At 41.2% G+C, this 12,952-nt stretch overlaps 1 pseudogene; it reads right to left on the bottom strand.

Moving 5' to 3' along the window:
• Window positions 1-1,313: 1,313 nt before the first annotated feature.
• On the bottom strand, window positions 1,314-2,166 carry LOC116531205 (annotated as a pseudogene).
• Between the last annotated feature and the right edge of the window lie 10,786 nt (window positions 2,167-12,952).

Below are 12,952 nucleotides of genomic sequence, written 5' to 3'. Positions count from 1 at the left end.
TTACAGGTTTGGTAGTAAAGCCATTCAGTCCTGGGCTTCCCTTTATTGAAAAACATTTTATTACTGATTCCATCTCACTATTCATTATTGTTCTTTTCAGGTTTTTTATTTCTTCCTTGTTCAATCTTGGAAGGTTGTGTTCATCCAAGAATTTATTCATATTCTTTAGGTTTTGCAGTTTGTTAGCCATGTCACTGTTTGTAACAGTCGCCAACGATCTTCGTATTTTTGTGGTATGTGTTGTAAGGTCTTGCTGTTTCTGATTTTGTTTGTTTGGGTCTTTTTCTCTTTTTCTTAGTCTATCTAGCAGTTTATCAGTCTTACCTTTTCAAAAGCCAACTTTTTGTGTAGCTGATTCTTCGTTTTTGTTTTGTCCCTATTCATTCTTTTCTGCTCTGATCTTTATTTTTCTTTACTTTTACTAATTTTGGTTCTGGCTTGCTCTTGCTTTTCTAGTTATTGAGGTGCATCATTGGTTGTTTATTTGAAAGCTTTCTGCTTTTTTGGTGTAGGCATTTATTGCTATAAACTTCCCTCTTAGCCATGCTTTGCAGTATCCCATTGGTTTTGGTAAGTTGTGTTTGCTTTCTTTTTTTTTTTCAAGAGAATTAAATTCATTATTGATTACACATAATAATGGATGATACACAAGCTTCATTCCCGTCTATAATTTTATCTGGTACCATTATTCAATTTAGATATATTGCATAAGATGTGCCAACAATCATTCTTATAACCAACAATTCCATGATTTTGTTTGAGTAATCCCTTTTAATGGTGAGCTTCAGGTCACAACAGTAACTATCAGTTCAACTACGACAAGGTTTCTGAAGACAATGGCTTCTCCACCCAAGCAGGTTGTATATAAATTCCAAATAGAACCTGGTATCACCCTGAAGGAACTCTAACTTCACACTGTTGGGGAAATTTACCAAGATGCCTTCAGAGTAGACTAACTTAGCACATTTTTTAAAAAGGCACATTTATTCAGCATCATGATCAGACTCTTACATTTAGCAATCAACAGCATGGGTGAAAAAAAAATCTATATTAAAAACCTTTTTGGAATGCTTTACACTTTCCACACAACAGAAAAAAAAAAAAACCTGTTGTTATACAATTAGTCACAAATACAGTCCTCTCCAAGTTTTTTGCCCGTACAAATGAATATTTGTCTAAAACATGTCTTCTTTGTAGCAGCTAGGCCCTGCCACCGCTGTGCTTGGCTGAGTTAAAAAATTTGTTGTAACCTGTAGCTTTCCCATCACTTCTCTGGCTCTCCTTTCCTGCTAAACTTTGTTTCCTGGCAGTAATTAAAATCTTCAGCCACTACCATAGCTGCTGCTGCTACTGGAACCACAATAGCCACCTTGGTTTCATGGTTTGGCAAAGTATTGTCCTCCACTGCCATAGGGGCCAGAGCTTCTGCTTCCAAAGTCTCCTCCTTTCATGAGTCCAAAATTTGAAGACTGATTATTATAATTGCCAAAATCATTGTAGCTTCCACCACCTGCAGAATTCCTTCTGTCATTACCAAATCCATTATAGCCATCCCCACTGCCACCATATCCACCACCACCATGGCTGCCACCAAAGCCACCACAACCACTGAAGTTTCCTCCATGACCAGAGTTGTCATTCCCACCAAAAACCACCTCCATGACTACCACCAAAGTTTCCAGAACCACTTCGACCTCTTTGGCTGGATGAAGCACTAGCCATCTCCTGCTTTGACAGGGCCTTTCTAACTTCACAGTTGTGGCCATTTACAATACAGTATTTCTGAATGACAGCCTTATCCATGGAGTCATGTTGTCAAAGACTACAAAGGCAAAGCCCTTTTTCTTGTCACTGCTTCAGTCAGTCATTATTTCAATCACTTCCATTTCCATACTGTTCAAAATAATCTCTTAGCTGATGTTCTTCAATGTCTTCTTTAACACCACCAACAAATACCTTTTTCACAGTTAAGTGGGCACCTGGTCTCTGAGAATCTTCTCTTGAGACAGCTCTCTTTGGTTCCACAACTCTTCTATCCACCTTGTGTGGCCTTGCATTCATTGCTGCATTCACCTCCTCTACAGTGGCATATTGAAAAGCCCAAAGCCCCCAGAGCACTTGGTATTTGGATCTCCCATTACCACTCAGTCCGTGAGCGTTCCCCATTGCTCACAGTAGTTCCTCAGCCTCTCATCGGTTGTTTCAAAGCTCAGTCCTCCAATGAAGAACTTCTTCAGTTGTTTGGGCTCTTTAGGAGACTCTGATTTAGACGTGATGTCAGGGGAACAAGAGTCTTTAACAATGCTTCCTCGGCAGGGTCCATGGGCAGATAGGACACATTTCCATTTCCATTTGCTTCACATAATTTTTAAATTTCCTTCTGAATCTCTTTATTGACCCAATTGTTAGGAGCATGTTGTTTAATTTCCATGTATTTTTACAGTTTCCAAAGTTCCTCTTGTTATTTATTTTCAGTTTTATTCCACTGGGGGCTGAGAAAATACTTGTTATAATTTTGATTTTTAAAAATTTGTTAAGACTTGTCTTGTGATCTAATATATGGTCTATCCTGGAGAATGTTCCATGTGCTGATGAGTAGGATGTGCATTCTGAAGCTGTTGGATGAAATGTCTTGTAAATGCCTGTAGGTTCATTTAGTCTCTAGTGCAGATTGAGTATGTTTCTTTGCTGTTTTTCTGTCTAAATCTGTGCAATAATGAAAGTGAGACGTTGAAGTCCCCAACTATTAGTATATTGGAGTCTCTCTATCTCTAACAATATTTGTTTTATATATCTGGGTGCTCCGGTGTTAGGTACATATATATTTACAATTGCTATATCCTCTTGCTGAATTAATCCCTTTATCATTTTCAGTCACCTTTTTTTGTCTCTTTTTATGTTTTTTGGCTTTAAGCCTATTTTGTTTGATATAAGTATAGCTACAGAAATATGCTTTTGGCTTCTGTTCGCCTGGAATATTTTTGTCTATTCCCATTCTTTCAATCTATGTGTGTCTTTACATGTGACGTAAGTTTTTTAGACAGCATATAGTTGTGTCTTTTTTAAAAAAATTCATTCAGATAGTCTATATCTTTTTTTTGACAGATGAGGACATGTTATTATCATCTTTTTCATTGTTTTCTGATTGTTTTGTATTTTTTGTTCTTTGTTATTGTTTACTTCTACAATTTGATCTGTTTTGTAGTAATAACAGTTGACTCCTTCTCATTTGTATATCTGCTTTATCAATGAGTTTTATTTTTTGTGTGTTTTCATATATATGTAAATATAGTACTTTTACTTCCAGTTGTAGGACTTCCTTAAGCATTTATTTTGTTGAATTTGTCATTCAGATCATGAATTCTTTTCTTGATTTCTTTGTATTATTCACTTGGGCTGTTCTATCTCACTGACTTTTTCTAATTTCATTGTTTTGAATTTTTTCCAGGCATTTCATAGATTTCCTTTTCTTTGGGATCTGTTATTGGTAATTATAATGTTCCTTTGGAGATATCATGTTTTCTTGCTTTTTCATGTTTCTGCGTCCTTACCTTAATATCTACACATCTATTGTAACAGTTGCTTCTTCCAGTTTAGCTTTGGTAAGGAAATACTTTTTCCCGTAGATGTCTCCATAGTGTTGGTTAGGGAAGGTGCTTTGGCATTAATTCTTGGTGGGCGTAGTAGTGTAGCCTTTGGATGACTTCTTCAGCTGTAATCAGCTCATCAGTGTCATCTGTGAGTTCCTCAGTGGCTTAGGCTGCAGTTGTTATTGGAGGCTGTGGTGACACTTTGCTGATGATGTGAATGCCAAATGGGCCAGTTATCAGGCAACAGTGGTGATGGTGGTGGTGGTGTGCTGAGCACGCCAGACCTCAGGTGCCAAGGTAGTATATGTGGGCACCAGCAGTGACACATCTAAGAGACAGAGCCTTGGGCCCCCAGGTGATGTGCATGGTGCCTACAATGGCAGGTCCTGAAGGGCAGGTCCTCTGGTCCCCACACAGCATGTGTGATGTTGGTGGTGGCAGTAGCAGTGGCAGGCCTATCCTCAAAGCACCAAGCAGTGCACACAGGCACCAGCAGTGGTGCCTGTCAGCAGGGGCTGGTGGCAGCAATGTCAGTGTAGGCAGGCAAGTCCCACTGCTTTTGGGAGGTGCACATGGGCACAAGCAGCATGTGGAGTGGGCCTGTCCTTATTCTGCTAGACAGCATTCATATACACTGGCTGCAGCACACGGGGTAGGCCTATCCCCAAACCCCTGCACAGTGGGTGCAGGCCCACTTACTGTCTTTGTCATGAGCACTCAGTAGAGGTCCACAGATAGGAGTTTGTGAATGAGTATTAACTCCTGTACTTGGTGCCCTCACTACTCCAGACTGGCACACTAACCCACCCTTAGCCTTTGGAAGTTCCTTGAAAATGTAGCTGATTTCTTCTTTCCCACTTGTATTGTGGCCTACAGCTTTTTCTCATGTGGTTTGCTCTAAGTGAGAGAGTTTGTATCTTTCATCTCTCCTTAGAAGAAGGGTTTATCTCTCTTTCCCACCCTTAGCCTTTGGAAGTTCCTTGAAAATGTAGCTGATTTCTTCTTTCCCACTTGTATTGTGGCCTACAGCTTTTTCTCATGTGGTTTGCTCTAAGTGAGAGAGCTTGTATCTTTCATCTCTCCTTTCAAACTCAGGTGACTCTATTTTCTTTTGGCTTCAGCTTTCTGATTGGTTCAATAAAGTTATGATTTTGCTTTTTTCTGGACCTTTCTCATTGTTATGATAAGAACATTAGTCTGCAACTTTTTACATACTAAAATGCATGCTTAATTGTTAAAATTTTTTATTATGATGATGAAATCAAACTATTACTATCTCAAGGTAAAAAATGTTCTTTGGTTGAGTTTCATAGTTAATTAACATCCTAGATCATTTAAAATTTTTGGACAAGTTCTCATTAGATCTGTTTAGATTAACATTATTTTTTATTGAAATATGGCTGAAGTGTTTGTTATTAAGAGTGGAAAGAATGTCAGCTGACACTTTCTTGTTTGCTTGTGCTTGCATTATTAGTATTACCTTTAAGTGATAGCATCTTGAAATGATTTTTTTAGACCACTTGTCTCTTTGTGAGGGCTAATTTTCTTAAAGCTAGATAATATAATTGCAAACCTCTTAACCAAGCACACTTAAACTGCAGTACATCACAGTTCCCTGAAAGTGATTAAGCGGCAGAGGTTTGTACTGTCAACCCCTGTGAGTTTTAGAACTCCCACTCCGCCTCACAGATCCTTTTATATCATACATGATATATGACTATATGACATAGATACTGAGGGAATCAGGATCAATCCACATGTTAAATACTTATAAAGCTTAATTTCTTTCTTTAGATAAAAACTTTGCTAGAATATTAGAAGTATTAGACTCTTAGAAACAAAAATTAGAAATATTAGGAATTCTAATGTTTTCTCCCTAGACTTTAAGATCTTCCTATGTACTCCCTGGCTTGCATATCCCCAACTGAAGCAATGCTGCACTTGTCTGCATGTTTCTATAGAGCAAAACCTCTGTCTCAATCACTGTTTGTTCCTCTCAATGCCTTGCATAGGCCTGATACTTTATACGAGGCAATACATTCCTACTTGTTGAATAAGTGAACACATGGTCCCTGACAGCAGGACGCCTTGTCATTCACTGGATCGGGTCAACTATGACAATCATATGAAAAAATAGAAACCTATCTAAGATAGTATGTAATAACTAAATTGTACCATACTGATGACGTCCATTTGATTTTTAAAAAGGGAGTTAAATACAAATTGATGTCTTGGAGAAAGGTATATAGACAAAGTCCACTTGGGCTGAGCCTTAACATTGGGGAGCATTGAAGTAGTCAGAGATAAAAGTGGCTTTTTCCATCAGAGAATAACACAAGCAAAGTGGAGCATGAGCAGGGTCTGGATGAGTTCAGATCACAAGGGGTAGGAGCAGCGGCCCCTGCAATTTGACCACACCAGCAGCATGGGAGTCCGGGTGGGCTGAGGAATTTATTCAGGCAGAGGCACACTCACTGGCCCTATCTGTGATTATTACTTCTGGTCTTCAGTGTCTTCTAGCTGGTTCAGCAGAAGCCAATGCACTGGGATAGCCATAGAACCACAGAAGCCTACGTAGAATGGATATCACCATGCCCTCTTCTCCCTCCATATCACTCCCTGCTGCATGAATTTGTCCTTGCTTAGCTTGCTTACCTTCAAAAACAAGTACTTATTTAGTGATTAAAATGAGGCAAGTGCTATACAGGGCATCAAAGTTAATGAAGAATAAGATGTAATTCTTGCCTTTAAGGAACTTAGTCTTATGAGAGAGACATTGGCATAAAGTGAATACTTAAAATGTCATGCAGTAAATACCGACATAGAGTTTATGCAACACATTACAGGAGAGCAGAAGAGGGATAAGTAGTCCAGGTCTGGGGGGAAAAGGAGGTGGGATGAAGAGAAATTGTGCAATAGAGATAGTTCCTTAGACAAAGGAACAAGAAAGCTGAGTCTTAAGGGTTGAGTAGGAGTTATTTAGGTAATGAGGGAATAAGTGAGACACTTAAAGGGGAAGAAAAGTAAGTGCTACGAGCTTAAGAAGTATTAATAAAAGGCAGGTAGGAGAGAAAAACCAGTCTAGAGAGTTAAGCAGAGACCTGTCTTTTAACATGTTAAAACAACTGTAGCGATTTAGCTGAGAGATGATAGTGACTTCAGTTAGGGTAGAGAAGAGGGGACAGACACAAAAATACAGCGGTGGTGACAGCAGCACATGACTGCTTGGATATGAAACCACATGAATCTGAAATCTCTACCTCGAAACAAGTTGGAAGTAATCAAAAGAAGAAAAGATTTCTAGGTAGATAATGCGTTTGGTTTTGAACATAATGAGTTTGAGAGACCAGTGGGACACCCAGGCGAAAGTTTCCATCAGGCAGCTGGACCACAAAGCCTGGATATTAGGTGAGCAGGCTGCACTGGAAATCATCCTCAGTTCATGTGTAATAGCTGAAACCATGAGATGTGGATGAGATCATCCCCAGACGCGTGTGCACGGTTAAAAGCAACAGGGCAGGAACAATTGGATAAACGAGCCATAGTCCAGTGAGTGACCCAGGAATCCTGCCAAGAGCCAAAGACATATCCCTGAAGGCCCGCAATGTTTAAAATAGGCTCAGAGGACAAAAGCCAGCAAAGAAAGTTTTCATAAAAATAAAGAGGAGCCGGAGAGGGTGTGATCACAGAAGCCAAGAAGGTAAAACACTTTCTTTTTTTTTTTGAGACAGAGTCTCACTCTGTCACCAGGCACCAGGCTGGAGTGCAGTGGCTTGACCTTGGCTCACTGCAACCTCCACCTCCCGGGTTCAAGCAATTCTCCTGCCTCAGCCTCCCGAGTAGCTGGGACCACAGGCGCGTGCCACCACTCCCAGCTAATTTTTGTCTTTTTAGTAGAGACGGGTTTTCACCATGTTGGCCAGGATGGTCTCGATCTCTTGACCTCGTGATCCGCCCACCTTGGCCTCCCAAAGTGCTGGGATTACAGGCGTGAACCACTGCACCCAGCCAGTAGGGAGTAGGCCAGGCATGGTGGCTTGTACCTGTAATCCTACTCAGGAGGCTGAGGTGGGAGGATCGTTTGAGCCCAGGAGTTCAAGGCTGCAGTGAGCCAAGATTGCACCACTGCACTCCAGCTTGGGTGACAGAGGAAGACTGCATCTCTGAAAAAAATACAAAAAACAAAAAGGAAGAGAGAGTGATCCTGGTGTCAAGAATAGCAGAGAATTTCGGAAAGAGAAAGATGTTCCTTGGGTTTAGCAACGTCAAGATGACTAGCAGTCTCACTGGTGGAAGCAGGAGCTGGACTCTCTCGGGTCTAGTCTGAGGAAGGGAAGGATCCCAACAACTCTCAGGCATCGAGGCTGCTCTGAGACTCAGGAGAAGGTTTGGCAGGAGAGTGGGAAGGAGAGGCAGGGCTGTGTCCAAAAAGCAGGGATGCTCCAGTGAGCTCCCCCTGCCCCATGGGAAGGGTGGCCAAGGAGGACTTGGTGACATTGAGGATGTCAGGGAGCAGTCAGGCTGGGAGCTGGACTGGCTGTCCACAGGGAATCTGGAGTCACTAGAAAATGAACAAGGAGACTGTGAGGCCGGTCAGTTTTTAATGTGTTTGGGGAGGGACAGGAAGTCAGTAAGTGATGGGGCTGAGAGGGGTGGGAAGGTGGCAGAGCACCATGACACCCACCTCAGAGAAGCCAGGATATTTACCTGAGAGTAGAAGAAAGTAGTCTGGAGCAGCTTTAGGAAACGACGACAGGTGAAGGTTTGTGAGTGTGGAGAATAAACAGCCTCCCCTGAGAGAGGGCCCCAGGGGAAGGCCTCAGTGGGGGAAGACCTCAGTGTCCTCAGGGAAGAGACAGATTCCCCTTAAGGCCACGAAAGCTGGGATATGAACTTGAATACGCCTACCATGAGCAGGAATTTTTCAGGACACTCAGTGAAAAGGTCTGAGAAGAGAGGCAGTGGAGGTTCAAATCTAAGAAGAGAAAGCACAGAGCAGTTTGGGAAGAGTGTGGGAAAGGCTGCAACAGGAAGATGGCTAGGAGCTGAAGCTGGGGACAGGATGCTGGGGTCCGTGCTCTAAAGGGCTCGGCTGGACAAAGAGCTGCTTTTGTGAGTGAGGAGGTGATCCAAGGTCCCTAAGATGAGACCAGAGGCCCCACCAAGTCAGGGATTGGGAGTCTGTGGCTGGGGAAGCTCCTGATGTCCGGAGCACAGGCTTCAGCTGCAGCCGCAGGGCCATAGGAACTGAGGCTGTGGCAAGAGGCCAGGAGGTTGACCGTATGCTGCTATCCTGGCTCCCAAGCCTTCTCAGCCTCCATGGTACCACACTGATGTTTCTTTTTACCTGTCCCCCAACCTTCTGCACCTCCCCAATTTAGGGACACGGCACTTCATAACACTAGCACTACCAAGGGAAAAAAAGTGTCTCTGTGTAAGCCCATTGTCCAGATGATAGAAACTTGGTCTTCTGAGAACCAATTTCATATTTTAAAATTTCTTCATAGAAATTGGCCAAGTTGGCTGGGCACAGCGTCTCATGCCTGTAATCTCAGCACTTTGGGAGGCCGAGGCAGGTGGATCAAGTTGAGGTGAGGAGTTCAAGACCAGCCTGGCCAACATGGTGAAACCCTGTCTCTACAAAAATAACAAAATTAGCTGGGTGTGGTGGTACATGCCTGTAGTCCCAGCTACATGGGAGTCTGAGGTGGGAGGATTGCTTGAGCCTGAGAGGCAGAGGTTGAAGTGAGCCAAGATCACTCCACTGCACTCCAGCCTGGGTAATAGAGTGAGATTTTGAGAAAGAGAAAAAGAAAAAGAAGGAAAGAAAGAGAGAGAGAGAGATAGAGAAAGAAAGAAAAGGAAGGAAAGAAAGAAACTGACCAATTTTTTAAAAAATCACCAATTCTAATAAAATGTTTTTGATGGACATTGTTTGCAAAAATGACAATTTTAAAAATGTATGTGTATGTATAGAAGACAAATTTTAAATATATATATGTATGAAACGAGTTATCTCTTTTCAAAACAGACACAAGGCCCCTAATCATCACCAACATATTGGTGATGATTAGGGGCCTTGCGTCTGTTTTGAAAAGAGATAGCTCGTAAATAAGTGAATGGTGGTGACTATGGTCATCACTATTGATGTCAACTACACGTCCTGTTATAATACATTGATGCTCAGGGCCTCTGAGATAGACTAGTAGCAGCCTCTATGCTATGGTTACTAAACAGTCCCTGAAAACACCATTCTACTGACTCATGTTGTCGTCATTGTTCTGTCTCTTCCTCGTCTGAGCCCATTACTGCCCTGCTGCTTCTTTTTTTTTTTTTCCCCATTTATTTATTTTACTGCATTTTAGGTTTTGGGGTACATGTGAAGAACATGCAAGATTGTTGCATAGGTACACATGTGGCAGTGTGATTTGCTGCCTTCCTCCCCATCACCTACATCTGGCATTTCTCCCCTTGCTATCTCTCCCCAGCTCCCCACCCCCCACCGTCTCTCCCCTATTTCCCCCCAACTGGCCCCAGTGTGTAGTGCTCCCCTCCCTGTGTCCATGTGTTCTCATTGTTTAACACCCACTTATGAGTGAGAACATGCGGTGTTTGATCTTCTGCTCTTGTGTCAGTTTGCTGAGAATGATTGTTTCCAGGTTCATCCATGTCCCTATAAAGGACACAAACTCATCATTTTTGATGGCTGCATAATATTCCATGGCATATATATGCCACATTTTCCCTGTCCAGTCTATCATCGATGGGCATTTGGGTTGGTTCCAGGTCTTTGCTAGTGTAAACAGTGCTGCAATGAACATTCGTGTACACGTGTCCTTATAGTAGAATGATTTATAATCCTTTGGATATATACCCAGTAATGGGATTGCTGGGTTAAATGGAATTTCTATTTCTAGGTCCTTGAGGAATCGCCACACTGTCTTCCACAATGGTTGAACTAATTTACACTCCCACCAACAGTGTAAAAGTAGTTGTCTCATTCTTCACAGCATTGTTTAGGTGAAGTTCTGAAGGCAATTCTGCCTCTCTAATGGGATCACCCACTCAGACTTGGTGACTGTTTGCTGTTCAGAGAATTTTGTGCTTTTTTCCAGAATTGGAACTGTGCTGTGCTTGGCCCATGTTGCCAGATTTTATTTATTTATTTAAAAAAATATTGACTACTTACCTGCCAGATTCTGAGTGAAGAACTGGGAGCAAAGAGGAAAACAGAGTCTTTGCCATCATAAAGCTTATAGTTTAGAGGCAGAAATAGACAATAAACCAACAAACAAAAATTGTAAGTTGAGAAAAAATAAATGAAAGAAACAGAATAACAAAATAGAGCATATCAGTCTTTCTTTGGATGGTGTGTGATGGAAGGAGGATTTAATTTAGATTGAGTGGCCATAGAAGGCCTCTTTCAGAAGTTATATTTAAGATAAGTTCTGAAGGAGGAAGGGAGCCTGCCAGGCAAAGTTGTAGCAAGAGTGATCCCAGAGAGAAGACTGTAAGTACATGCCCCAGAGAAGGGACCGAAAGGTCTAGGTGCCTATGAGGGACTGAAAGGAAACCAGTGTGACTAGAACATGGTGTGTGAAGAGAAAAGAGATACTGTAAGTGGGTGACAAGAGGACAGGCCAGGTGATGCTGGGCGCTGGACGCTATGACATGTACTATTCACAGTTTGTATTTAATTCTGAATTTAGTTGGAAGTCATTGAAGGTATATAAGCTTGGAAGTGACATGATTTGGTTTCCTTTACAAGATCATTTCAACTACTATGTAGGGAATAGATTGTAAAGAGGGAAGTAGAGGTAAAGAGATCAGATGAAGGCGGTTGCAATACTCCAAGTAAGAGATGATGGCGGACAACGGAAGTGTCATGTCAACAAGCAGGCATCACTCATGTCTCTTTTTAACGTCTTTTATATTTTTTAACTTTTTATTGTGAATCAGTTTCAGACTTACCAAATACACAAAAATAGCACGAAGAATTTATTTATGCCCTTTACACAGCAGCCCCATGTATTCACATCTTCCATAACCACAATTATGAAACCCAGGAATTTAACACTGATACATTAGTATTAACCGAGCACGGTGCTTCTTCATAAGCTGTGACTTTTCTTTTCTGTTGTGTAGGCTCTGATCCAAGATTCCACATTGTCATGTCAGCTTCGTCTCTCCAAGCCAGAACAGCTCTTGACTTTCTTTGTTTTTCATAATCTTGACAATTGCAAGAATACTGACCAGCTGTTTTGTTCACCACCCCTCAGCTAGTGTTTATCTGCTGTTCCCAATGATTATGTTCAAGTTACACAAGAAGGATACTAGGCCATTTTACTGCATTATATCATGAGGCCCATGATGACTGTTTGTCATATCATTAGTCACTGGTAAAATAGTATCTGCCAGTTTTCTCCATTGTAAAGTTAGTATTTTTTCTTTTGTAATTATTAAGTGTCTTATGGGGAGATACTATGAAACTATGCAAATATCCTGTTTCTCCTCAAGCCTTTGCCTTCCAATCTGTGTATACAATTGATGATTCTTGCCTATAGCAATGATTACCATAGTGTATATGTGATAGGGGTAGGGGTTAATTTAGTCTGAGTTGCCAAATGTTTAAAAAATCATGCAATATATTTCCCAAATGTCTAGTGGAGAGTTTCTGTTTTATAGCTTGGCCTAGTTGTAATTACAACATTTACTAGTTGGAATTCTATGGTAAGAAAGTGCTTTCTTTTTATTTATTTATGTATTTATATAAGTATGGATTTATGGATATTTGTTTTATTCTATGGTTTATATCCATTCCGTCATTATTTGTTTTGTTGTTTAGATTTTCCAGATTTGGCCATTGGGGACCACCTCAAGTTGGTTCTTATGTTTTTTCAACATGTTCTTATCATTTTTTGAGCATTACCTTATCTTCTTTAACCATAAGTATTCCAGGCTTAGCTTGTACTTTTCCATCCCCAGCCGTGAAATCACTCATTTCTTCAAGGATCCTGGTTCTGTTCTTGGAGAATGAATTTTAAAAACCAAGATCTATGCTCTAGGTATGTTCACTGTTTCTTGGCTTTGTTGGTGGACAGAATCAGAAAATGTAAGTATAAATATACACACCTCTATCTATCTATCTGTCTATCTATCTATCTATCTATCTGTCTGTCTGTCTCAACTATCGATCTATCTCTATGTATTAAAAATGGGTTCATTCCGACCAGGCGCAGTGGCTCATGCCTGTAATCCTAGCATTTGGGAGGCCAAGGCAGGTGGGTCACAAGGTCAGGAGTTTGAAACCAGCCTGACCAACATGGTGAAAGCCTGTCTCTGCTAAAAATACAAAAATTAGC

This window comes from Sapajus apella, unplaced genomic scaffold (assembly GCF_009761245.1).
Source record: "Sapajus apella isolate SASKATOON/1434 unplaced genomic scaffold, GSC_monkey_1.0 scaffold69, whole genome shotgun sequence".
NCBI classification, from domain to species: Eukaryota; Metazoa; Chordata; class Mammalia; order Primates; family Cebidae; genus Sapajus; species Sapajus apella.
This window is presented reverse-complemented; position numbering and strand designations above follow the sequence as displayed.